Here is a 25,701-nt window from a genome sequence, read left to right on the forward strand (position 1 = left end):
CGAACGATATTTTTTCGCTAGTTTTTTTTCATTCATATGTATTGGTCGTACAATTTGTATTATTATATTAGCATTTTCAGATTCTTATTCTCTGAATCAATTACACTTGCACCTAAGAACTTGCTCGTTTGTTGGCAGAAACAAACTCGGTTTAATTATTTCTGGGTGTGCCAAAGCCTTTTGCAGAAATTGAGATTTTGTCCCGGTTTCAAATATGAATGGCCGTGTGCGTGACTGATGCTTGTTTAATATTCCGTATCTCTTAACACGATGGCACATGCGGAATGGTCGTGATAACTTGTGCGCATATTCTTTGGTAAAGTCACGTAAAGTATTTTTCTGTAATTTTTGTTATTTTCTTTGAACCTATCTATGTGACTTTACCGAAAGACCCAAATAATATTCGCACAATAAGTTACCACGACCATTCCGCATGTGCCCTGGTGTTAAAAATAACAAAGGAGTTTTTTGTTATTTTTTGTTATTTTCTTTGAACCTATCTACATGACTTTACCGAAAGGCCCAAAGAATATGAATTCCTGCAGTCACGAAAGCTTTAAGTCGGTATTTATTGTGCGAAGTAACGGGTGGAGGCCCCATGGTGTAGAGAGAGTCTTGGCGTATGTAATCTCCACCACTGGTAAGTGTGTGTTATCGCTTCTCGGCCTTTTGGCTAAGATCAAGTGTAGTATCTGTTCTTATCAGTTTAATATCTGATACGTACCACATTGTGGTACCTTATATTAAATTGATTTTTGGGACAGGGAGATGGAATAGGGGCTTGCTCCGTCCACTCCGCGCATCAACCCGGTATTGCAGTTTCTCCGGGAATGGTGCACCTCCCTGCTGGGGGAGGGATATCATCAAACAAAAGTAGACTATGTTGGGTTTGCAAACCCCATTTCCGCTGTTTGTCCGTAATTGGGTGCGTTCTCTCCTGTTTTGTTACCAGTCCCCTCCATCTTCTCATTTGTGTCCTGGATAGCTGTCAAATTTCAAAAATCTATCAAACTCTTTTCACAGGTATCCAGTTGGTGTGGGTCAAGAAGTAATATGTCATATGCACATGCACTTATATACAAACAGTTTGTTTTATCCTGTACTGCTCTGTTTGTTACGTCTTCATAACGCAGTATTGCCCATAATGCCGTAATTTACCTTTCTTAGTCTATCTTGCTTCATGTGCTATGTAGAAAGGCCTTAGGCTGAAATTTTACTATACCTTCCTTTAGGGACAGTGTTTATTAACGAACGATATTTTTTCGATAGTTTTTTTTCATTCATATGTATTGGTCGTACAATTTGTATTATTATATTAGCATTTTCAGATTCTTATTCTCTGAATCAATTACACTTGCACCTAAGAACTTGCTCGTTTGTTGGCAGAAACAAACTCGGTTTAATTATTTCTGGGTGTGCCAAAGCCTTTTGCAGAAATTGAGATTTTGTCCCGGTTTCAAATATGAATGGCCGTGTGCGTGACTCATGCTTGTTTAATATTCCGTATCTCTTAACACGATGGCACATGCGGAATGGTCGTGATAACTTGTGCGCATATTCTTTGGTAAAATCACGTAAAGTATTTTTCTGTAATTTTTGTTATTTTCTTTGAACCTATCTATGTGACTTTACCGAAAGACCCAAATAATATTCGCACAATAAGTTACCACGACCATTCCGCATGTGCCCTGGTGTTAAAAATAACAAAGGAGTTTTTTGTTATTTTTTGTTATTTTCTTTGAACCTATCTACATGACTTTACCGAAAGGCCCAAAGAATATGAATTCCTGCAGTCACGAAAGCTTTAAGTCGGTATTTATTGTGCGAAGTAACGGGTGGAGGCCCCATGGTGTAGAGAGAGTCTTGGCGTATGTAATCTCCACCACTGGTAAGTGTGTGTTATCGCTTCTCGGCCTTTTGGCTAAGATCAAGTGTAGTATCTGTTCTTATCAGTTTAATATCTGATACGTACCACATTGTGGTACCTTATATTAAATTGATTTTTGGGACAGGGAGATGGAATAGGGGCTTGCTCCGTCCACTCCGCGCATCAACCCGGTATTGCAGTTTCTCCGGGAATGGTGCACCTCCCTGCTGGGGGAGGGATATCATCAAACAAAAGTAGACTATGTTGGGTTTGCAAACCCCATTTCCGCTGTTTGTCCGTAATTGGGTGCGTTCTCTCCTGTTTTGTTACCAGTCCCCTCCATCTTCTCATTTGTGCCCTGGATAGCTGTCAAATTTCAAAAATCTATCAAACTCTTTTCACAGGTATCCAGTCGGTGTGGGTCAAGAAGTAATATGTCATATGCACATGCACTTATATACAAACAGTTTGTTTTATCCTGTACTGCTCTGTTTGTTACGTCTTCATAACGCAGTATTGCCCATAATGCCGTAATTTACCTTTCTTAGTCTATCTTGCTTCATGTGCTATGTAGAAAGGCCTTAGGCTGAAATTTTACTATACCTTCCTTTAGGGACAGTGTTTATTAACGAACGATATTTTTTCGCTAGTTTTTTTTCATTCATATGTATTGGTCGTACAATTTGTATTATTATATTAGCATTTTCAGATTCTTATTCTCTGAATCAATTACACTTGCACCTAAGAACTTGCTCGTTTGTTGGCAGAAACAAACTCGGTTTAATTATTTCTGGGTGTGCCAAAGCCTTTTGCAGAAATTGAGATTTTGTCCCGGTTTCAAATATGAATGGCCGTGTGCGTGACTGATGCTTGTTTAATATTCCGTATCTCTTAACACGATGGCACATGCGGAATGGTCGTGATAACTTGTGCGCATATTCTTTGGTAAAGTCACGTAAAGTATTTTTCTGTAATTTTTGTTATTTTCTTTGAACCTATCTATGTGACTTTACCGAAAGACCCAAATAACATTCGCACAATAAGTTACCACGACCATTCCGCATGTGCCCTGGTGTTAAAAATAACAAAGGAGTTTTTTGTTATTTTTTGTTATTTTCTTTGAACCTATCTACATGACTTTACCGAAAGGCCCAAAGAATATGAATTCCTGCAGTCACGAAAGCTTTAAGTCGGTATTTATTGTGCGAAGTAACGGGTGGAGGCCCCATGGTGTAGAGAGAGTCTTGGCGTATGTAATCTCCACCACTGGTAAGTGTGTGTTATCGCTTCTCGGCCTTTTGGCTAAGATCAAGTGTAGTATCTGTTCTTATCAGTTTAATATCTGATACGTACCACATTGTGGTACCTTATATTAAATTGATTTTTGGGACAGGGAGATGGAATAGGGGCTTGCTCCGTCCACTCCGCGCATCAACCCGGTATTGCAGTTTCTCCGGGAATGGTGCACCTCCCTGCTGGGGGAGGGATATCATCAAACAAAAGTAGACTATGTTGGGTTTGCAAACCCCATTTCCGCTGTTTGTCCGTAATTGGGTGCGTTCTCTCCTGTTTTGTTACCAGTCCCCTCCATCTTCTCATTTGTGCCCTGGATAGCTGTCAAATTTCAAAAATCTATCAAACTCTTTTCACAGGTATCCAGTCGGTGTGGGTCAAGAAGTAATATGTCATATGCACATGCACTTATATACAAACAGTTTGTTTTATCCTGTACTGCTCTGTTTGTTACGTCTTCATAACGCAGTATTGCCCATAATGCCGTAATTTACCTATCTTAGTCTATCTTGCTTCATGTGCTATGTAGAAAGGCCTTAGGCTGAAATTTTACTATACCTTCCTTTAGGGACAGTGTTTATTAACGAACGATATTTTTTCGCTAGTTTTTTTTCATTCATATGTATTGGTCGTACAATTTGTATTATTATATTAGCATTTTCAGATTCTTATTCTCTGAATCAATTACACTTGCACCTAAGAACTTGCTCGTTTGTTGGCAGAAACAAACTCGGTTTAATTATTTCTGGGTGTGCCAAAGCCTTTTGCAGAAATTGAGATTTTGTCCCGGTTTCAAATATGAATGGCCGTGTGCGTGACTGATGCTTGTTTAATATTCCGTATCTCTTAACACGATGGCACATGCGGAATGGTCGTGATAACTTGTGCGCATATTCTTTGGTAAAGTCACGTAAAGTATTTTTCTGTAATTTTTGTTATTTTCTTTGAACCTATCTATGTGACTTTACCGAAAGACCCAAATAATATTCGCACAATAAGTTACCACGACCATTCCGCATGTGCCCTGGTGTTAAAAATAACAAAGGAGTTTTTTGTTATTTTTTGTTATTTTCTTTGAACCTATCTACATGACTTTACCGAAAGGCCCAAAGAATATGAATTCCTGCAGTCACGAAAGCTTTAAGTCGGTATTTATTGTGCGAAGTAACGGGTGGAGGCCCCATGGTGTAGAGAGAGTCTTGGCGTATGTAATCTCCACCACTGGTAAGTGTGTGTTATCGCTTCTCGGCCTTTTGGCTAAGATCAAGTGTAGTATCTGTTCTTATCAGTTTAATATCTGATACGTACCACATTGTGGTACCTTATATTAAATTGATTTTTGGGACAGGGAGATGGAATAGGGGCTTGCTCCGTCCACTCCGCGCATCAACCCATTATTGCAGTTTCTCCGGGAATGGTGCACCTCCCTGCTGGGGGAGGGATATCATCAAACAAAAGTAGACTATGTTGGGTTTGCAAACCCCATTTCCGCTGTTTGTCCGTAATTGGGTGCGTTCTCTCCTGTTTTGTTACCAGTCCCCTCCATCTTCTCATTTGTGCCCTGGATAGCTGTCAAATTTCAAAAATCTATCAAACTCTTTTCACAGGTATCCAGTCGGTGTGGGTCAAGAAGTAACATGTCATATGCACATGCACTTATATACAAACAGTTTCATCTTCTTGGTTCTTTCGGTAAAGTCACGTAGAAGGGAAGTAATAAAATAATAAAAATAAAACATAATAAAATAAAATAATTCTCACGACGTTTCGGCTACAACGCAAGCAGCCGTCTTCAGGTGAAGAATGAGACACTACCAAGCTAGGAGCTTATATATAAGCTGGGTTTGGAGGTGGAAGAGCGCCTTAACAAAAGGAATGTGCATATGAAGAGGAATTTAGCATATTCATGGGAAATGCGTAGGAAGTGGGCGGGGGGGGTTTCAAAGTCATATTATGCCCATGCATTATGCAGGATCAGCAGCACCAAGGGGGGGGGGGTGCAGGGAGTAGCATTAACAAAGGAATGGAATGTTAATGATATGTAGCTGCAGTTACTAAACAACCACGTAGAAAACTAAAGTATAAACTACATAAAAAACTAAAGTATAAACTGCATAGCACCATCAGTATACTTACAAACTAAGTTGCCTCTGTGGTAGCAGTTACATTGGGGAAACCAAACGACATGTCTCGGGCCGCATCCGTGAACATAAAGCTGACCTGAAACACGGTAGGACAAACACCTCAGCCATGGCAGATCACTGTTACAACTCAGTGGGCTCACATGATATTGACTTCTCCAAGACAGAGGTTCTCTGCAAGCCATCTGGCTATCATGAGAGATTCGTTCATGAGGCGATCCACATATACAAACACAGAGACAATTTTAACCGAGAAGATGGATTCTGGCTTAGCAATCATTGGAAGGACGTAATAAACCATTTCGATACACATTAGGGTGGGTAGAATAATACATAGTGTTATATTAAAATGTATTAGGTATAGGGTGGTTTACAGCAATACAGTATATAATTTAATGTTGGGTTTATCTATGGCAGTATATAGTACGTTATATGCTCGTGTGATGTAAGAGAATAAAGTTTAGATGGAAGCATATTATATAATTTTTACGACGTAGAATTGTAATGTATTACTTGCTGTTAGCAACTCAGCTTATTGTAGAGTATAGTAAGTATACTGATGGTGCTATGCAGTTTATACTTTAGTTTTTTATGTAGTTTATACTTGAGTTTTCTACGTGGTTGTTTAGTAACTGCAGCTACATATCATTAACATTCCTTTCCTTTGTTAATGCTACTCCCTGCACCCCCCCTTGGTGCTGCTGATCGTGCATAATGCATGGGCATAATATGACTATGAACCCCCCCCCCACCCACCTCCTACGCATTTCCCATGAATATGCTAAATTCCTCTTCATATGCACATTATTTTTGTTAAGGCGCTCTTGCACCTCCAACGCAGCGTATATATAAGCTCCTAGCTTGGTAGTGTCTCATTCTTCACCTGAAGACGGCTGCTTGCGTTGTAGCCGAAACGTCGTGAGAATTATTTTATTTTATTATGTTTTATTTTATTATTTTATTACTTCCCTTCTACGTGACTTTACCGAAAGAACCAAGAAGATGAATCCCTGCAGTCACGAAAGCTTTAAATCTAAATACAAACAGTTTGTTTTATCCTGTACTGCTCTGTTTGTTACGTCTTCATAATGTAGGGCTGTTATCGAGGGGCTGTTTGTACATAGGATCAAACGGCGAACAAACACAGTGGGCGGAGCTCCGGGAGTAAGCGGGGGGGGGGGGGGTGCCCGCAACGACGTCCGCATCGGGCAGCCTGGGGGTAGGGCTGCCCGGGGTTGTGATCCTGGGGGGGATATAAAAGGGGATGACAGAGAGAGCTCGGGGCTGAGTATCAGAACAAAGGAGGGAAGATTGAAGACCTGGGTAGCTAGAGCCCTGGACTCCCCTGAGACGCCGCCCTTGTCAGGGCCGCTCAGGACCGAGCCAGCGGCGTGGTCCCGTGAACCAGAGTCAGCACTCTGGGACTCCCGGGTACCGTAGCCCGACTCACCAGTGTCGGGCCAGACAGCCTCCCCTAGCCCATTAGTGGAGGACTCGGGGTAGGTCAGGGATAGCTAGCGGTGTATCCCCAGTTATACGGGTGAGGGGGCCGATACCCCTATAGTACTGTCCTGTCGTGACGACTTGTAAAATAAAGACACGTGTGCCTCAACCTCGGTGTCAAGCGTCCTCACCGGTACTTCAATAACGCAGTATTGGCCATAATTCCGTCATTTACTTATCTTAGTCTATCTTGCTTCATGTGCTATGTAGAAAGGCATTAGGCTGAAATTTTACTATACCTTCCTTTAGGGACAGTGTTTATTAACGAACGATATTTTTTCGATAGTTTTTTTTCATTCATATGTATTGGTCGTACAATTTGTATTATTATATTAGCATTTTCAGATTCTTATTCTCTGAATCAATTACACTTGCACCTAAGAACTTGCTCGTTTGTTGGCAGAAACAAACTCGGTTTAATTATTTCTGGGTGTGCCTTTTGCAGATATTGAGATTTTGTCCCGGTTTCAAATATGAATGGCCGTGTGCGTGACTGATGCTTGTTTAATATTCCGTATCTCTTAACACGATGGCACATGCGGAATGGTCGTGATAACTTGTGCGCATATTCTTTGGTAAAGTCACGTAAAGTATTTTTCTGTAATTTTTGTTATTTTCTTTGAACCTATCTATGTGACTTTACCGAAAGACCCAAATAATATTCGCACAATAAGTTACCACGACCATTCCGCATGTGCCCTGGTGTTAAAAATAACAAAGGAGTTTTTTGTTATTTTTTGTTATTTTCTTTGAACCTATCTACATGACTTTACCGAAAGGCCCAAAGAATATGAATTCCTGCAGTCACGAAAGCTTTAAGTCGGTATTTATTGTGCGAAGTAACGGGTGGAGGCCCCATGGTGTAGAGAGAGTCTTGGCGTATGTAATCTCCACCACTGGTAAGTGTGTGTTATCGCTTCTCGGCCTTTTGGCTAAGATCAAGTGTAGTATCTGTTCTTATCAGTTTAATATCTGATACGTACCACATTGTGGTACCTTATATTAAATTGATTTTTGGGACAGGGAGATGGAATAGGGGCTTGCTCCGTCCACTCCGCGCATCAACCCGGTATTGCAGTTTCTCCGGGAATGGTGCACCTCCCTGCTGGGGGAGGGATATCATCAAACAAAAGTAGACTATGTTGGGTTTGCAAACCCCATTTCCGCTGTTTGTCCGTAATTGGGTGCGTTCTCTCCTGTTTTGTTACCAGTCCCCTCCATCTTCTCATTTGTGCCCTGGATAGCTGTCAAATTTCAAAAATCTATCAAACTCTTTTCACAGGTATCCAGTCGGTGTGGGTCAAGAAGTAATATGTCATATGCACATGCACTTATATACAAACAGTTTCATCTTCTTGGTTCTTTCGGTAAAGTCACGTAGAAGGGAAGTAATAAATAATAAAAATAAAACATATAAAATAAAATAATTCTCACGACGTTTCGGCTACAACGCAAGCAGCCGTCTTCAGGTGAAGAATGAGACACTACCAAGCTAGGAGCTTATATATAAGCTGGGTTTGGAGGTGGAAGAGCGCCTTAACAAAAGGAATGTGCATATGAAGAGGAATTTAGCATATTCATGGGAAATGCGTAGGAAGTGGGCGGGGGGGGGTTTCAAAGTCCATATTATGCCCATGCATTATGCAGGATCAGCAGCACCAAGGGGGGGGGGTGCAGGGAGTAGCATTAACAAAGGAATGGAATGTTAATGATATGTAGCTGCAGTTACTAAACAACCACGTAGAAAACTAAAGTATAAACTACATAAAAAACTAAAGTATAAACTGCATAGCACCATCAGTATACTTACAAACTAAGTTGCCTCTGTGGTAGCAGTTACATTGGGGAAACCAAACGACATGTCTCGGGCCGCATCCGTGAACATAAAGCTGACCTGAAACACGGTAGGACAAACACCTCAGCCATGGCAGATCACTGTTACAACTCAGTGGGCTCACATGATATTGACTTCTCCAAGACAGAGGTTCTCTGCAAGCCATCTGGCTATCATGAGAGATTCGTTCATGAGGCGATCCACATATACAAACACAGAGACAATTTTAACCGAGAAGATGGATTCTGGCTTAGCAATCATTGGAAGGACGTAATAAACCATTTCGATCACATTAGGGTGGGTAGAATAATACATAGTGTTATATTAAAATGTATTAGGTATAGGGTGGTTTACAGCAATACAGTATATAATTTAATGTTGGGTTTATCTATGGCAGTATATAGTACGTTATATGCTCGTGTGATGTAAGAGAATAAAGTTTAGATGGAAGCATATTATATAATTTTTACGACGTAGAATTGTAATGTATTACTTGCTGTTAGCAACTCAGCTTATTGTAGAGTATAGTAAGTATACTGATGGTGCTATGCAGTTTATACTTTAGTTTTTTATGTAGTTTATACTTGAGTTTTCTACGTGGTTGTTTAGTAACTGCAGCTACATATCATTAACATTCCTTTCCTTTGTTAATGCTACTCCCTGCACCCCCCCTTGGTGCTGCTGATCGTGCATAATGCATGGGCATAATATGACTATGAACCCCCCCCCCCACCCACCTCCTACGCATTTCCCATGAATATGCTAAATTCCTCTTCATATGCACATTATTTTTGTTAAGGCGCTCTTGCACCTCCAACGCAGCGTATATATAAGCTCCTAGCTTGGTAGTGTCTCATTCTTCACCTGAAGACGGCTGCTTGCGTTGTAGCCGAAACGTCGTGAGAATTATTTTATTTTATTATGTTTTATTTTATTATTATTACTTCCCTTCTACGTGACTTTACCGAAGAACCAAGAAGATGAATCCCTGCAGTCACGAAAGCTTTAAATCTAAATACAAACAGTTGTTTTATCCTGTACTGCTGTTTGTTACGTCTTCATAATGTAGGGCTGTTATCGAGGGGCTGTTTGTACATAGGATCAAACGCGCGAACAACACAGTGGGCGGAGCTCCGGGAGTAAGCGGGGGGGGGGGGGCCCGCAACGACGTCCGCATCGGGCAGCCTGGGGGTAGGGCTGCCCGGGGTTGTGATCCTGGGGGGATATAAAAGGGGATGACAGAGAGCTCGGGGCTGAGTATCAGAACAAAGGAGGGAAGATTGAAGACCTGGGTAGCTAGAGCCCTGGACTCCCCTGAGACGCCGCCCTTGTCAGGGCCGCTCAGGACCGAGCCAGCGGCGTGGTCCCGTGAACCAGAGTCAGCACTCTACGCAGTATTGCCATAATTCCGTAATTTACCTATCTTAGTCTATCTTGCTTCATGTGCTATGTAGAAAGGCCTTAGGCTGAAATTTTACTATACCTTCCTTTAGGGACAGTGTTTATTAACGAACGATATTTTTTCGATAGTTTTTTTTCATTCATATGTATTGGTCGTACAATTTGTATTATTATATTAGCATTTTCAGATTCTTATTCTCTGAATCAATTACACTTGCACCTAAGAACTTGCTCGTTTGTTGGCAGAAACAAACTCGGTTTAATTATTTCTGGGTGTGCCTTTTGCAGATATTGAGATTTTGTCCCGGTTTCAAATATGAATGGCCGTGTGCGTGACTGATGCTTGTTTAATATTCCGTATCTCTTAACACGATGGCACATGCGGAATGGTCGTGATAACTTGTGCGCATATTCTTTGGTAAAGTCACGTAAAGTATTTTTTTGTAATTTTTGTTATTTTCTTTGAACCTATCTATGTGACTTTACCGAAAGACCCAAATAATATTCGCACAATAAGTTACCACGACCATTCCGCATGTGCCCTGGTGTTAAAAATAACAAAGGAGTTTTTTGTTATTTTTTGTTATTTTCTTTGAACCTATCTACATGACTTTACCGAAAGGCCCAAAGAATATGAATTCCTGCAGTCACGAAAGCTTTAAGTCGGTATTTATTGTGCGAAGTAACGGGTGGAGGCCCCATGGTGTAGAGAGAGTCTTGGCGTATGTAATCTCCACCACTGGTAAGTGTGTGTTATCGCTTCTCGGCCTTTTGGCTAAGATCAAGTGTAGTATCTGTTCTTATCAGTTTAATATCTGATACGTACCACATTGTGGTACCTTATATTAAATTGATTTTTGGGACAGGGAGATGGAATAGGGGCTTGCTCCGTCCACTCCGCGCATCAACCCGGTATTGCAGTTTCTCCGGGAATGGTGCACCTCCCTGCTGGGGGAGGGATATCATCAAACAAAAGTAGACTATGTTGGGTTTGCAAACCCCATTTCCGCTGTTTGTCCGTAATTGGGTGCGTTCTCTCCTGTTTTGTTACCAGTCCCCTCCATCTTCTCATTTGTGCCCTGGATAGCTGTCAAATTTCAAAAATCTATCAAACTCTTTTCACAGGTATCCAGTCGGTGTGGGTCAAGAAGTAATATGTCATATGCACATGCACTTATATACAAACAGTTTGTTTTATCCTGTACTGCTCTGTTTGTTACGTCTTCATAACGCAGTATTGCCCATAATGCCGTAATTTACCTATCTTAGTCTATCTTGCTTCATGTGCTATGTAGAAAGGCCTTAGGCTGAAATTTTACTATACCTTCCTTTAGGGACAGTGTTTATTAACGAACGATATTTTTTCGATAGTTTTTTTTCATTCATATGTATTGGTCGTACAATTTGTATTATTATATTAGCATTTTCAGATTCTTATTCTCTGAATCAATTACACTTGCACCTAAGAACTTGCTCGTTTGTTGGCAGAAACAAACTCGGTTTAATTATTTCTGGGTGTGCCAAAGCCTTTTGCAGAAATTGAGATTTTGTCCCGGTTTCAAATATGAATGGCCGTGTGCGTGACTGATGCTTGTTTAATATTCCGTATCTCTTAACACGATGGCACATGCGGAATGGTCGTGATAACTTGTGCGCATATTCTTTGGTAAAGTCACGTAAAGTATTTTTTGTAATTTTTGTTATTTTCTTTGAACCTATCTATGTGACTTTACCGAAAGACCCAAATAATATTCGCACAATAAGTTACCACGACCATTCCGCATGTGCCCTGGTGTTAAAAATAACAAAGGAGTTTTTTGTTATTTTTTGTTATTTTCTTTGAACCTATCTACATGACTTTACCGAAAGGCCCAAAGAATATGAATTCCTGCAGTCACGAAAGCTTTAAGTCGGTATTTATTGTGCGAAGTAACGGGTGGAGGCCCCATGGTGTAGAGAGAGTCTTGGCGTATGTAATCTCCACCACTGGTAAGTGTGTGTTATCGCTTCTCGGCCTTTTGGCTAAGATCAAGTGTAGTATCTGTTCTTATCAGTTTAATATCTGATACGTACCACATTGTGGTACCTTATATTAAATTGATTTTTGGGACAGGGAGATGGAATAGGGGCTTGCTCCGTCCACTCCGCGCATCAACCCGGTATTGCAGTTTCTCCGGGAATGGTGCACCTCCCTGCTGGGGGAGGGATATCATCAAACAAAAGTAGACTATGTTGGGTTTGCAAACCCCATTTCCGCTGTTTGTCCGTAATTGGGTGCGTTCTCTCCTGTTTTGTTACCAGTCCCCTCCATCTTCTCATTTGTGCCCTGGATAGCTGTCAAATTTCTAAAATCTATCAAACTCTTTTCACAGGTATCCAGTCGGTGTGGGTCAAGAAGTAATATGTCATATGCACATGCACTTATATACAAACAGTTTGTTTTATCCTGTACTGCTCTGTTTGTTACGTCTTCATAACGCAGTATTGCCCATAATGCCGTAATTTACCTATCTTAGTCTATCTTGCTTCATGTGCTATGTAGAAAGGCCTTAGGCTGAAATTTTACTATACCTTCCTTTAGGGACAGTGTTTATTAACGAACGATATTTTTTCGATAGTTTTTTTTCATTCATATGTATTGGTCGTACAATTTGTATTATTATATTAGCATTTTCAGATTCTTATTCTCTGAATCAATTACACTTGCACCTAAGAACTTGCTCGTTTGTTGGCAGAAACAAACTCGGTTTAATTATTTCTGGGTGTGCCAAAGCCTTTTGCAGAAATTGAGATTTTGTCCCGGTTTCAAATATGAATGGCCGTGTGCGTGACTGATGCTTGTTTAATATTCCGTATCTCTTAACACGATGGCACATGCGGAATGGTCGTGATAACTTGTGCGCATATTCTTTGGTAAAGTCACGTAAAGTATTTTTCTGTAATTTTTGTTATTTTCTTTGAACCTATCTATGTGACTTTACCGAAAGACCCAAATAATATTCGCACAATAAGTTACCACGACCATTCCGCATGTGCCCTGGTGTTAAAAATAACAAAGGAGTTTTTTGTTATTTTTTGTTATTTTCTTTGAACCTATCTACATGACTTTACCGAAAGGCCCAAAGAATATGAATTCCTGCAGTCACGAAAGCTTTAAGTCGGTATTTATTGTGCGAAGTAACGGGTGGAGGCCCCATGGTGTAGAGAGAGTCTTGGCGTATGTAATCTCCACCACTGGTAAGTGTGTGTTATCGCTTCTCGGCCTTTTGGCTAAGATCAAGTGTAGTATCTGTTCTTATCAGTTTAATATCTGATACGTACCACATTGTGGTACCTTATATTAAATTGATTTTTGGGACAGGGAGATGGAATAGGGGCTTGCTCCGTCCACTCCGCGCATCAACCCGGTATTGCAGTTTCTCCGGGAATGGTGCACCTCCCTGCTGGGGGAGGGATATCATCAAACAAAAGTAGACTATGTTGGGTTTGCAAACCCCATTTCCGCTGTTTGTCCGTAATTGGGTGCGTTCTCTCCTGTTTTGTTACCAGTCCCCTCCATCTTCTCATTTGTGCCCTGGATAGCTGTCAAATTTCAAAAATCTATCAAACTCTTTTCACAGGTATCCAGTCGGTGTGGGTCAAGAAGTAATATGTCATATGCACATGCACTTATATACAAACAGTTTCATCTTCTTGGTTCTTTCGGTAAAGTCACGTAGAAGGGAAGTAATAAAATAATAAAAATAAAACATAATAAAATAAAATAATTCTCACGACGTTTCGGCTACAACGCAAGCAGCCGTCTTCAGGTGAAGAATGAGACACTACCAAGCTAGGAGCGTATATATAAGTTGGGTTTGAGGTGGAAGAGCGCCTTAACAAAAGGAATGTGCATATGAAGAGGAATTTAGCATATTCATGGAAAATGCGTAGGAAGTGGGCGGGGGGGTTTCAAAGTCATATTATGCCCATGCATTATGCAGGATCAGCAGCACCAAGGGGGGGGGGGTGCAGGGAGTAGCATTAACAAAGGAAAGGAATGTTAATGATATGTAGCTGCAGTTACTAAACAACCACGTAGAAAACTAAAGTATAAACTACATAAAAAACTAAAGTATAAACTGCATAGCACCATCAGTATACTTACTATACTCTACAATAAGCTGAGTTACTAACAGCAAGTAATACATTACAATTCTACGTCGTAAAAATTATATAATATGCTTCCATCTAAACTTTATTCTCTTACATCACACGAGCATATACCGTACTATATACTGCCATAGATAAACCCAACATTAAATTATATACTGTATTGCTGTAAACCACCCTATACCTAATACATTTTAATATAACACTATGTATTATTCTACCCACCCTAATGTGTATCGAAATGGTTTATTACGTCCTTCCAATGATTGCTAAGCCAGAATCCATCTTCTCGGTTAAAATTGTCTCTGTGTTTGTATATGTGGATCGCCTCATGAACGAATCTCTCATGATAGCCAGATGGCTTGCAGAGAACCTCTGTCTTGGAGAAGTCAATATCATGTGAGCCCACTGAGTTGTAACAGTGATCTGCCATGGCTGAGGTGTTTGTCCTACCGTGTTTCAGGTCAGCTTTATGTTCACGGATGCGGCCCGAGACATGTCGTTTGGTTTCCCCAATGTAACTGCTACCACAGAGGAAACTTAGTTTGTAAGTATACTGATGGTGCTATGCAGTTTATACTTTAGTTTTGTATGTAGTTTATACTTTAGTTTTCTACGTGGTTGTTTAGTAACTGCAGCTACATATCATTAACATTCCTTTCCTTTGTTAATGCTACTCCCTGCACCCCCCCTTGGTGCCTGGCTGCAGAAGGTTTCAACGAGAACTGTTTGGTGTCATCATGGACAAAATAGAATACAACAACAAAATTCAAGAACTACTCAACGATGGCAGCTATACAAAAATAAAAAGAGACCCCACCAACAGCCTCGTCACTAAAACCAACAAAATCATTTCTGATTCAACCGCATTATTTGATCAGACCAAACAGTTCTCGTTGAAACCTTCTGCAGCCAGGCCACCAAGATTATACGGCTTGCCAAAGATACATAAAGAAGATACACCTCTTCGTCCCATTGTCTCTACTATCAACTCCCCCACCTATAAATTGGCTCGTTTTTTGTCTGAAATCCTACGGCCTTTCACTGGAAAAACCACCTCTGCGGTACTAAACTCTACTGACCTGGTATCGACAATCAAGGGGATTGCCCTGTCCCCAGACGACCTGCTTGTCAGTTTTGATGTGGTTTCCTTATTCACCAAGGTTCCTGTACCTGACACCATCGCAATCATTGAAGACTTGGTTCATCATGGACTGAATGCTGGGGTACCCCCCCTGGTGAGACACTGCTTAACCAATACATACTTCACCTGGAATGAAACTTTCTACAAGCAAACTGAGGGCACCCCAATGGGCTCCCCCCTATCTCTGGTTGTAGCCAACATCTTCATGGAGAAATTTGAGACGGACGCCATCCAGACTGCCACTCTACGCCCGACCTTATGGAAGAGGTACGTAGACGACACTTTTGTCATCTGGCCACATGGCCGTGCTGCTCTAGACCAATTTCTCGACCACATCAACTCCATACACCCAGCCATCAGATTCACCATGGAAGTCGAAAAAGATGGCAAGCTACCCTTTTTGGATGTCCTAATCAAAAGGAGACCTGATGGTTCAATGAGCCACTCTGTCTACAGGAAAGCCACCCATACGGATGCTTACCTAAAACCGGATTCCCACCACCATCCATCCCAGAAGAATTCCCTCATCAAGACTCTATATCATAGAGCCCAATGCATCTCCGACCATGAACACATTGCCAGTGAACTCAAACACGTACGCCAAGCTCTTAAGGCTAATGGTTACTCCGACTACACAATCCGCAAAGCCATCACTCCAACCATCAAGAAGGATCCTGTTGAGGAGCCTTTCAAGACCATCACCTTACCCTACATTGCTGGGGTCACAAAAAAGATCTCCAAAATCCTGATTAAACACAAGATCCAGGTCCGATTCAACACAGTACATAAAATCCGTGATCCGGTACTGTCTGTAAAAGATGTGGTTCCAGACATACAGTACCCTGGCGTCTACAAACTAAGTTGCCTCTGTGGTAGCAGTTACATTGGGGAAACCAAACGACATGTCTCGGACCGCATCCGTGAACATAAAGCTGACCTGAAACATGGTAGGACAAACACCTCAGCCGTGGCAGATCACTGTTACAACTCAGTGGGCTCACATGATATTGACTTCTCCAAGACAGAGGTTCTCTGCAAGCCATCTGGCTATCATGAGAGATTCGTTCATGAGGCGATCCACATATACAAACACAGAGACAATTTTAACCGAGAAGATGGATTCTGGTTTAGCAATCATTGGAAGGACGTAATAAACCATTTCGATACACATTAGGGTGGGTAGAATAATACATAGTGTTATATTAAAATGTATTAGGTATAGGGTGGTTTACAGCAATACAGTATATAATTTAATGTTGGGTTTATCTATGGCAGTATATAGTACGTTATATGCTCGTATGATGTAAGAGAATAAAGTTTAGATGGAAGCATATTATATAATTTTACGACGTAGAATTGTAATGTATTACTTGCTGTTAGCAACTCAGCTTATTGTAGAGTATAGTAAGTATACTGATGGTGCTATGCAGTTTATACTTTAGTTTTTTTATGTAGTTTATACTTTAGTTTTCAACGTGGTTGTTTAGTAACTGCAGCTACATATCATTAACATTCCTTTCCTTTGTTAATGCTACTCCCTGCACCCCCCCTTGGTGCTGCTGATCGTGCATAATGCATGGGCATAATATGACTATGAACCCCCCCCCACCCACCTCCTACGCATTTCCCATGAATATGCTAAATTCCTCTTCATATGCACATTATTTTTGTTAAGGCGCTCTTGCACCTCCAACGCAGCGTATATATAAGCTCCTAGCTTGGTAGTGTCTCATTCTTCACCTGAAGACGGCTGCTTGCGTTGTAGACGAAACGTCGTGAGAATTATTTTATTTTATTATGTTTTATTTTATTCTTTTTGGTTCTTTCGGTAAAGTCACGTAGAAGGGAAGTAATAAAATAATAAAAATAAAACATAATAAAACAATTCTCACGACGTTTCGGCCACAACGCAAGCAGCCGTCCTCAGGTGAAAACCAGGTCCGTCGAGGCGACAGAGTCTGAATGAAACAGCACACGAGCTTGGAGCATATATATAAGCTGGGCGCATTGACAAAGGAATTTGCATATCAAAAGGAATTTAGCATATTTATGGGAAATGCAGGAATGTGATTAGTACTGCATATGCATGTGCATTATGCAGGATTAACAGCATCAAAGGGAGCTGCAGTTACTGCTGCTGCTGCAGTTGCTGCTGCTGCAGTTTCTGCTGCTGCTGCAGTTGCTGCTGCTGCAGTTGCTGCTGCTGCTGTTACTGCTGCTGCTGCACTTGCTGCTGCTGCTGCTGCAGTTGCTGCCTTATCCATTTTAATATAACACTATGTATTATTCTACCCACCCTAATGTGTATCACACTGCTATATGTTTACTATACAATTACGACACCATACATTACTCTGCACACTGCACCATGCCAGTGAGTGGAACGCGGTCTGAAAGTCACCGTAAACGTGAACACAATCAGTTAAGATCCGAAATGGTTTATTACGTCCTTCCAATGATTGCTAAGCCAGAATCCATCTTCTCGGTTGAAATTGTCTCTGTGTTTGTATATGTGGATCGCCTCATGAACGAATCTCTCATGATAGCCAGATGGCTTGCAGAGAACCTCTGTCTTGGAGAAGTCAATATCATGTGAGCCCACTGAGTTGTAACAGTGATCTGCCACGGCTGAGGTGTTTGTCCTACCGTGTTTCAGGTCTGCCTTATGTTCACGGATGCGGTCCGAGACATGTCGTTTGGTTTCTCCAATGTAACTGCTACCACAGAGGCAACTTAGTTTGTAGACGCCAGGGTACTGTATGTCTGGAACCACATCTTTTACAGATGGTACCAGATCACGGATTTTATGTACTGTGTTGAATCGGACCTGGATCTTGTGTTTAATCAGGATTTTGGAGATCTTTTTTGTGACCCCAGCAATGTAGGGTAAGGTGATGGTCTTGAGAGGCTCCTCAACAGGATCCTTCTTGATGGTTGGAGTGATGGCTTTGCGGATTGTGTAGTCGGAGTAACCATTAGCCTTAAGAGCTTGGCGTACGTGTTTGAGTTCACTGGAAATGTGTTCATGGTCGGAGATGCATTGGGCTCTATGATATAGAGTCTTGATGAGGGAATTCTTCTGGGATGGATGGTGGTGGGAATCCGGTTTTAGATAAGCATCCGTGTGGGTGGCTTTCCTGTAGACAGAGTGGCTCATTGAACCATCAGGTCTCCTTTTGATTAGGACATCCAAAAAGGGTAGCTTGCCATCATTTTCGACTTCCATGGTGAATCTGATGGCTGGGTGTATGGAATTGATGTGGTCGAGAAATTGGTCTAGAGCAGGCCGGCCATGTGGCCAGATGACAAAAGTGTCGTCTACGTACCTCTTCCATAAGATCGGGCGTAGAGTGGCAGTCTGGATGGCGTCCGTCTCAAATTTCTCCATGAAGATGTTGGCTACAACCGGAGATAGGGGGGAGCCCATTGGGGTGCCCTAAATTTGCTTGTAGAAGGTTCCATTCCAGGTGAAGTAACCTTCTACAAGCAAATTGAGGGCACCCCAATGGGCTCCCCCCTATCTCCGGTTGTAGCCAACATCTTCATGGAGAAATTTGAGACGGACGCCATCCAGACTGCCACTCTACGCCCGACCTTATGGAAGAGGTACGTAGACGACACTTTTGTCATCTGGCCACATGGCCGGCCTGCTCTAGACCAATTTCTCGACCACATCAATTCTATACACCCAGCCATCAGATTCACCATGGAAGTCGAAAATGATGGCAAGCTACCCTTTTTGGATGTCCTAATCAAAAGGAGACCTGATGGTTCAATGAGCCACTCTGTCTACAGGAAAGCCACCCACACGGATGCTTATCTAAAACCGGATTCCCACCACCATCCATCCCAGAAGAATTCCCTCATCAAGACTCTATATCATAGAGCCCAATTTATCTCCGACCATGAACACATTTCCAGTGAACTCAAACACGTACGCCAAGCTCTTAAGGCTAATGGTTACTCCGACTACACAATCCGCAAAGCCATCACTCCAACCATCAAGAAGGATCCTGTTGAGGAGCCTTTCAAGACCATCACCTTACCCTACATTGCTGGGGTCACAAAAAAGATCTCCAAAATCCTGATTAAACACAAGATCCAGGTCCGATTCAACACAGTACATAAAATCCGTGATCTGGTCCCGTCTGTAAAAGATGTGGTTCCAGACATACAGTACCCTGGCATCTACAAACTAAGTTGCCTCTGTGGTAGCAGTTACATTGGAGAAACCAAACGACATGTCTCGGACCGCATCCGTGAACATAAGGCAGACCTGAAACACGGTAGGACAAACACCTCAGCCGTGGCAGATCACTGTTACAACTCAGTGGGCTCACATGATATTGACTTCTCCAAGACAGAGGTTCTCTGCAAGCCATCTGGCTATCATGAGAGATTCGTTCATGAGGCGATCCACATATACAAACACAGAGACAATTTCAACCGAGAAGATGGATTCTGGCTTAGCAATCATTGGAAGGACGTAATAAACCATTTCGGATCTTAACTGATTGTGTTCACGTTTACGGTGACTTTCAGACCGCGTTCCACTCACTGGCATGGTGCAGTGTGCAGAGTAATGTATGGTGTCGTAATTGTATAGTAAACATATAGCAGTGTGATACACATTAGGGTGGGTAGAATAATACATAGTGTTATATTAAAATGGATAAGGCAGCAACTGCAGCAGCAGCAGCAAGTGCAGCAGCAGCAGTAACAGCAGCAGTAGCAACTGCAGCAGCAGCAACTGCAGCAGCAGCAGAAACTGCAGCAGCAGCAACTGCAGCAGCAGCAGTAACTGCAGCTCCCTTTGATGCTGTTAATCCTGCATAATGCACATGCATATGCAGTACTAATCACATTCCTGCATTTCCCATAAATATGCTAAATTCCTTTTGATATGCAAATTCCTTTGTCAATGCGCCCAGCTTATATATATGCTCCAAGCTCGTGTGCTGTTTCATTCAGACTCTGTCGCCTCGACGGACCTGGTTTTCACCTGAGGACGGCTGCTTGCGTTGTGGCCAAACGTCGTGAGAATTGTTTTATTATGTTTTATTTTTATTATTTTATTACTTCCCTTCTACGTGACTTTACCGAAAGAACCAAGAAGATGAATCCCTGCAGTCACGAAAGCTTTAAATCGAAATTGTTATTTTATTATTTTATTACTTCCCTTCTACGTGACTTTACCGAAAGAACCAAGAAGATGAATCCCTGCAGTCACGAAAGCTTTAAATCTAAATACAAACAGTTTGTTTTATCCTGTACTGCTCTGTTTGTTACGTCTTCATAATGTAGGGCTGTTATCGAGGGGCTGTTTGTACATAGGATCAAACGGCGAACAAACACAGTGGGCGGAGCTCCGGGAGTAAGCGGGGGGGGGGGGGGTGCCCGCAACGACGTCCGCATCGGGCAGCCTGGGGGTAGGGCTGCCCGGGGTTGTGATCCTGGGGGGGATATAAAAGGGGATGACAGAGAGAGCTCGGGGCTGAGTATCAGAACAAAGGAGGGAAGATTGAAGACCTGGGTAGCTAGAGCCCTGGACTCCCCTGAGACGCCGCCCTTGTCAGGGCCGCGCAGGACCGAGCCAGCGGCGTGGTCCCGTGAACCAGAGTCAGCACTCTGGGACTCCGGGTACCGTAGCCCGACTCACCAGTGTCGGGCCAGACAGCCTCCCCTAGCCCATTAGTGGAGGACTCGGGGTAGGTCAGGGATAGCTAGCGGTGTATCCCCAGTTATACGGGTGAGGGGGCCGATACCCCCTCTAGTACTGTCCTGTCGTGACGACTTGTAAAATAAAGACACGTGTGCCTCAACCTCGGTGTCAAGCGTCCTCACCGGTACTTCAATAACGCAGTATTGGCCATAATGCCGTAATTTACCTATCTTAGTCTATCTTGCTTCATGTGCTATGTAGAAAGGCCTTAGGCTGAAATTTTACTATACCTTCCTTTAGGGACAGTGTTTATTAACGAACGATATTTTTCCGCTAGTTTTTTTTCATTCATATGTATTGGTCGTACAATTTGTATTATTATATTAGCATTTTCAGATTCTTATTCTCTGAATCAATTACACTTGCACCTAAGAACTTGCTCGTTTGTTGGCAGAAACAAACTCGGTTTAATTATTTCTGGGTGTGCCAAAGCCTTTTGCAGAAATTGAGATTTTGTCCCGGTTTCAAATATGAATGGCCGTGTGCGTGACTGATGCTTGTTTAATATTCCGTATCTCTTAACACGATGGCACATGCGGAATGGTCGTGATAACTTGTGCGCATATTCTTTGGTAAAGTCACGTAAAGTATTTTTCTGTAATTTTTGTTATTTTCTTTGAACCTATCTATGTGACTTTACCGAAAGACCCAAATAATATTCGCACAATAAGTAACCACGACCATTCCGCATGTGCCCTGGTGTTAAAAATAACAAAGGAGTTTTTTGTTATTTTTTGTTATTTTCTTTGAACCTATCTACATGACTTTACCGAAAGGCCCAAAGAATACGAATTTCTGCAGTCACGAAAGCTTTAAGTCGGTATTTATTGTGCGAAGTAACGGGTGGAGGCCCCATGGTGTAGAGAGAGTCTTGGCGTATGTAATCTCCACCACTGGTAAGTGTGTGTTATCGCTTCTCGGCCTTTTGGCTAAGATCAAGTGTAGTATCTGTTCTTATCAGTTTAATATCTGATACGTACCACATTGTGGTACCTTATATTAAATTGATTTTTGGGACAGGGAAATGGAATAGGGGCTTGCTCCGTCCACTCCGCGCATCAACCCATTATTGCAGTTTCTCCGGGAATGGTGCACCTCCCTGCTGGGGGAGGGATATCATCAAACAAAAGTAGACTATGTTGGGTTTGCAAACCCCATTTCCGCTGTTTGTCCGTAATTGGGTGCGTTCTCTCCTGTTTTGTTACCAGTCCCCTCCATCTTCTCATTTGTGCCCTGGATAGCTGTCAAATTTCAAAAATCTATCAAACTCTTTTCACAGGTATCCAGTCGGTGTGGGTCAAGAAGTAATATGTCATATGCACATGCACTTATATACAAACAGTTTCATCTTCTTGGTTCTTTCGGTAAAGTCACGTAGAAGGGAAGTAATAAAATAATAAAAATAAAACATAATAAAATAAAATAATTCTCACGACGTTTCGGCTACAACGCAAGCAGCCGTCTTCAGGTGAAGAATGAGACACTACCAAGCTAGGAGCTTATATATAAGCTGGGTTTGGAGGTGGAAGAGCGCCTTAACAAAAGGAATGTGCATATGAAGAGGAATTTAGCATATTCATGGGAAATGCGTAGGAAGTGGGCGGGGGGGGTTTCAAAGTCATATTATGCCCATGCATTATGCAGGATCAGCAGCACCAAGGGGGGGGGTGCAGGGAGTAGCATTAACAAAGGAATGGAATGTTAATGATATGTAGCTGCAGTTACTAAACAACCACGTAGAAAACTAAAGTATAAACTACATAAAAAACTAAAGTATAAACTGCATAGCACCATCAGTATACTTACAAACTAAGTTGCCTCTGTGGTAGCAGTTACATTGGGGAAACCAAACGACATGTCTCGGGCCGCATCCGTGAACATAAAGCTGACCTGAAACACGGTAGGACAAACACCTCAGCCATGGCAGATCACTGTTACAACTCAGTGGGCTCACATGATATTGACTTCTCCAAGACAGAGGTTCTCTGCAAGCCATCTGGCTATCATGAGAGATTCGTTCATGAGGCGATCCACATATACAAACACAGAGACAATTTTAACCGAGAAGATGGATTCTGGCTTAGCAATCATTGGAAGGACGTAATAAACCATTTCGATACACATTAGGGTGGGTAGAATAATACATAGTGTTATATTAAAATGTATTAGGTATAGGGTGGTTTACAGCAATACAGTATATAATTTAATGTTGGGTTTATCTATGGCAGTATATAGTACGTTATATGCTCGTGTGATGTAAGAGAATAAAGTTTAGATGGAAGCATATTATATAATTTTTACGACGTAGAATTGTAATGTATTACTTGCTGTTAGCAACTCAGCTTATTGTAGAGTATAGTAAGTATACTGATGGTGCTATGCAGTTTATACTTTAGTTTTTTTATGTAGTTTATACTTGAGTTTTCTACGTGGTTGTTTAGTAACTGCAGCTACATATCATTAACATTCCTTTCCTTTGTTAATGCTACTCCCTGCACCCCCCCTTGGTGCTGCTGATCGTGCATAATGCATGGGCATAATATGACTATGAACCCCCCCCCCCACCCACCTCCTACGCATTTCCCATGAATATGCTAAATTCCTCTTCATATGCACATTATTTTTGTTAAGGCGCTCTTGCACCTCCAACGCAGCGTATATATAAGCTCCTAGCTTGGTAGTGTCTCATTCTTCACCTGAAGACGGCTGCTTGCGTTGTAGCCGAAACGTCGTGAGAATTATTTTATTTTATTATGTTTTATTTTATTATTTTATTACTTCCCTTCTACGTGACTTTACCGAAAGAACCAAGAAGATGAATCCCTGCAGTCACGAAAGCTTTAAATCTAAATACAAACAGTTTGTTTTATCCTGTACTGCTCTGTTTGTTACGTCTTCATAATGTAGGGCTGTTATCGAGGGGCTGTTTGTACATAGGATCAAACGGCGAACAAACACAGTGGGCGGAGCTCCGGGAGTAAGCGGGGGGGGGGGGGGTGCCCGCAACGACGTCCGCATCGGGCAGCCTGGGGGTAGGGCTGCCCGGGGTTGTGATCCTGGGGGGGATATAAAAGGGGATGACAGAGAGAGCTCGGGGCTGAGTATCAGAACAAAGGAGGGAAGATTGAAGACCTGGGTAGCTAGAGCCCTGGACTCCCCTGAGACGCCGCCCTTGTCAGGGCCGCTCAGGACCGAGCCAGCGGCGTGGTCCCGTGAACCAGAGTCAGCACTCTGGGACTCCGGGTACCGTAGCCCGACTCACCAGTGTCGGGCCAGACAGCCTCCCCTAGCCCATTAGTGGAGGACTCGGGGTAGGTCAGGGATAGCTAGCGGTGTATCCCCAGTTATACGGGTGAGGGGGCCGATACCCCCTATAGTACTGTCCTGTCGTGACGACTTGTAAAATAAAGACACGTGTGCCTCAACCTCGGTGTCAAGCGTCCTCACCGGTACTTCAATAACGCAGTATTGGCCATAATTCCGTAATTTACTTATCTTAGTCTATCTTGCTTCATGTGCTATGTAGAAAGGCATTAGGCTGAAATTTTACTATACCTTCCTTTAGGGACAGTGTTAATTAACGAACGATATTTTTTCGCTAGTTTTTTTTCATTCATATGTATTGGTCGTACAATTTGTATTATTATATTAGCATTTTCAGATTCTTATTCTCTGAATCAATTACACTTGCACCTAAGAACTTGCTCGTTTGTTGGCAGAAACAAACTCGGTTTAATTATTTCTGGGTGTGCCAAAGCCTTTTGCAGAAATTGAAGATTTTGTCCCGGTTTCAAATATGAATGGCCGTGTGCGTGACTGATGCTTGTTTAATATTCCGTATCTCTTAACACGATGGCACATGCGGAATGGTCGTGATAACTTGTGCGCATATTCTTTGGTAAAGTCACGTAAAGTATTTTTCTGTAATTTTTGTTATTTTCTTTGAACCTATCTATGTGACTTTACCGAAAGACCCAAATAATATTCGCACAATAAGTTACCACGACCATTCCGCATGTGCCCTGGTGTTAAAAATAACAAAGGAGTTTTTTGTTATTTTTTGTTATTTTCTTTGAACCTATCTACATGACTTTACCGAAAGGCCCAAAGAATACGAATTCCTGCAGTCACGAAAGCTTTAAGTCGGTATTTATTGTGCGACGTAACGGGTGGAGGCCCCATGGTGTAGAGAGAGTCTTGGCGTATGTAATCTCCACCACTGGTAAGTGTGTGTTATCGCTTCTCGGCCTTTTGGCTAAGATCAAGTGTAGTATCTGTTCTTATCAGTTTAATATCTGATACGTACCACATTGTGGTACCTTATATTAAATTGATTTTTGGGACAGGGAGATGGAATAGGGGCTTGCTCCGTCCACTCCGCGCATCAACCCGGTATTGCAGTTTCTCCGGGAATGGTGCACCTCCCTGCTGGGGGAGGGATATCATCAAACAAAAGTAGACTGTTGGGTTTGCAAACCCCATTTCCCTTCCATCTTCTCATTTGTGCCCTGGATAGCTGTCAAATTTCAAAAATCTATCAAACTCTTTTCACAGGTATCCAGTCGGTGTGGGTCAAGAAGTAATATGTCATATGCACATGCACTTATATACAAACAGTTTGTTTTATCCTGTACTGCTCTGTTT

The 25,701-nt window shown here is 42.1% G+C and overlaps 10 non-coding genes across 10 annotated transcripts; all 10 read left to right on the forward strand.

The window, feature by feature from the left end:
• Window positions 1-653: 653 nt before the first annotated feature.
• LOC133342464 (U2 spliceosomal RNA) lies at window positions 654-844 on the forward strand. Its single transcript, XR_009755149.1, has one exon. It is a non-coding gene; the product is annotated as a U2 spliceosomal RNA (small nuclear RNA).
• Window positions 845-1,901: 1,057 nt separating this feature from the next.
• Window positions 1,902-2,092, forward strand: LOC133342465 (U2 spliceosomal RNA). The gene has a single exon (XR_009755150.1). It is a non-coding gene; the product is annotated as a U2 spliceosomal RNA (small nuclear RNA).
• A 1,057-nt stretch (window positions 2,093-3,149) lies between these two features.
• On the forward strand, window positions 3,150-3,340 carry LOC133342466 (U2 spliceosomal RNA). The gene has a single exon (XR_009755151.1). It is a non-coding gene; the product is annotated as a U2 spliceosomal RNA (small nuclear RNA).
• Window positions 3,341-4,397: 1,057 nt separating this feature from the next.
• Window positions 4,398-4,588, forward strand: LOC133342450 (U2 spliceosomal RNA). The gene has a single exon (XR_009755137.1). It is a non-coding gene; the product is annotated as a U2 spliceosomal RNA (small nuclear RNA).
• A 3,128-nt stretch (window positions 4,589-7,716) lies between these two features.
• On the forward strand, window positions 7,717-7,907 carry LOC133342467 (U2 spliceosomal RNA). Its single transcript, XR_009755152.1, has one exon. It is a non-coding gene; the product is annotated as a U2 spliceosomal RNA (small nuclear RNA).
• Window positions 7,908-10,794: 2,887 nt separating this feature from the next.
• LOC133342469 (U2 spliceosomal RNA) lies at window positions 10,795-10,985 on the forward strand. Its single transcript, XR_009755153.1, has one exon. It is a non-coding gene; the product is annotated as a U2 spliceosomal RNA (small nuclear RNA).
• A 1,056-nt stretch (window positions 10,986-12,041) lies between these two features.
• Window positions 12,042-12,232, forward strand: LOC133342470 (U2 spliceosomal RNA). Its single transcript, XR_009755154.1, has one exon. It is a non-coding gene; the product is annotated as a U2 spliceosomal RNA (small nuclear RNA).
• A 1,057-nt stretch (window positions 12,233-13,289) lies between these two features.
• Window positions 13,290-13,480, forward strand: LOC133342471 (U2 spliceosomal RNA). The gene has a single exon (XR_009755155.1). It is a non-coding gene; the product is annotated as a U2 spliceosomal RNA (small nuclear RNA).
• Window positions 13,481-21,966: 8,486 nt separating this feature from the next.
• LOC133342451 (U2 spliceosomal RNA) lies at window positions 21,967-22,157 on the forward strand. The gene has a single exon (XR_009755138.1). It is a non-coding gene; the product is annotated as a U2 spliceosomal RNA (small nuclear RNA).
• Window positions 22,158-25,292: 3,135 nt separating this feature from the next.
• LOC133342472 (U2 spliceosomal RNA) lies at window positions 25,293-25,483 on the forward strand. The gene has a single exon (XR_009755156.1). It is a non-coding gene; the product is annotated as a U2 spliceosomal RNA (small nuclear RNA).
• The last annotated feature ends 218 nt before the right edge of the window (window positions 25,484-25,701 follow it).

The sequence above is a fragment of the Lethenteron reissneri genome, chromosome 14 (assembly GCF_015708825.2).
Source record: "Lethenteron reissneri isolate LAM-NWPU_2019-01 chromosome 14, ASM1570882v1, whole genome shotgun sequence".
Classification (NCBI taxonomy): domain Eukaryota; kingdom Metazoa; phylum Chordata; class Hyperoartia; order Petromyzontiformes; family Petromyzontidae; genus Lethenteron; species Lethenteron reissneri.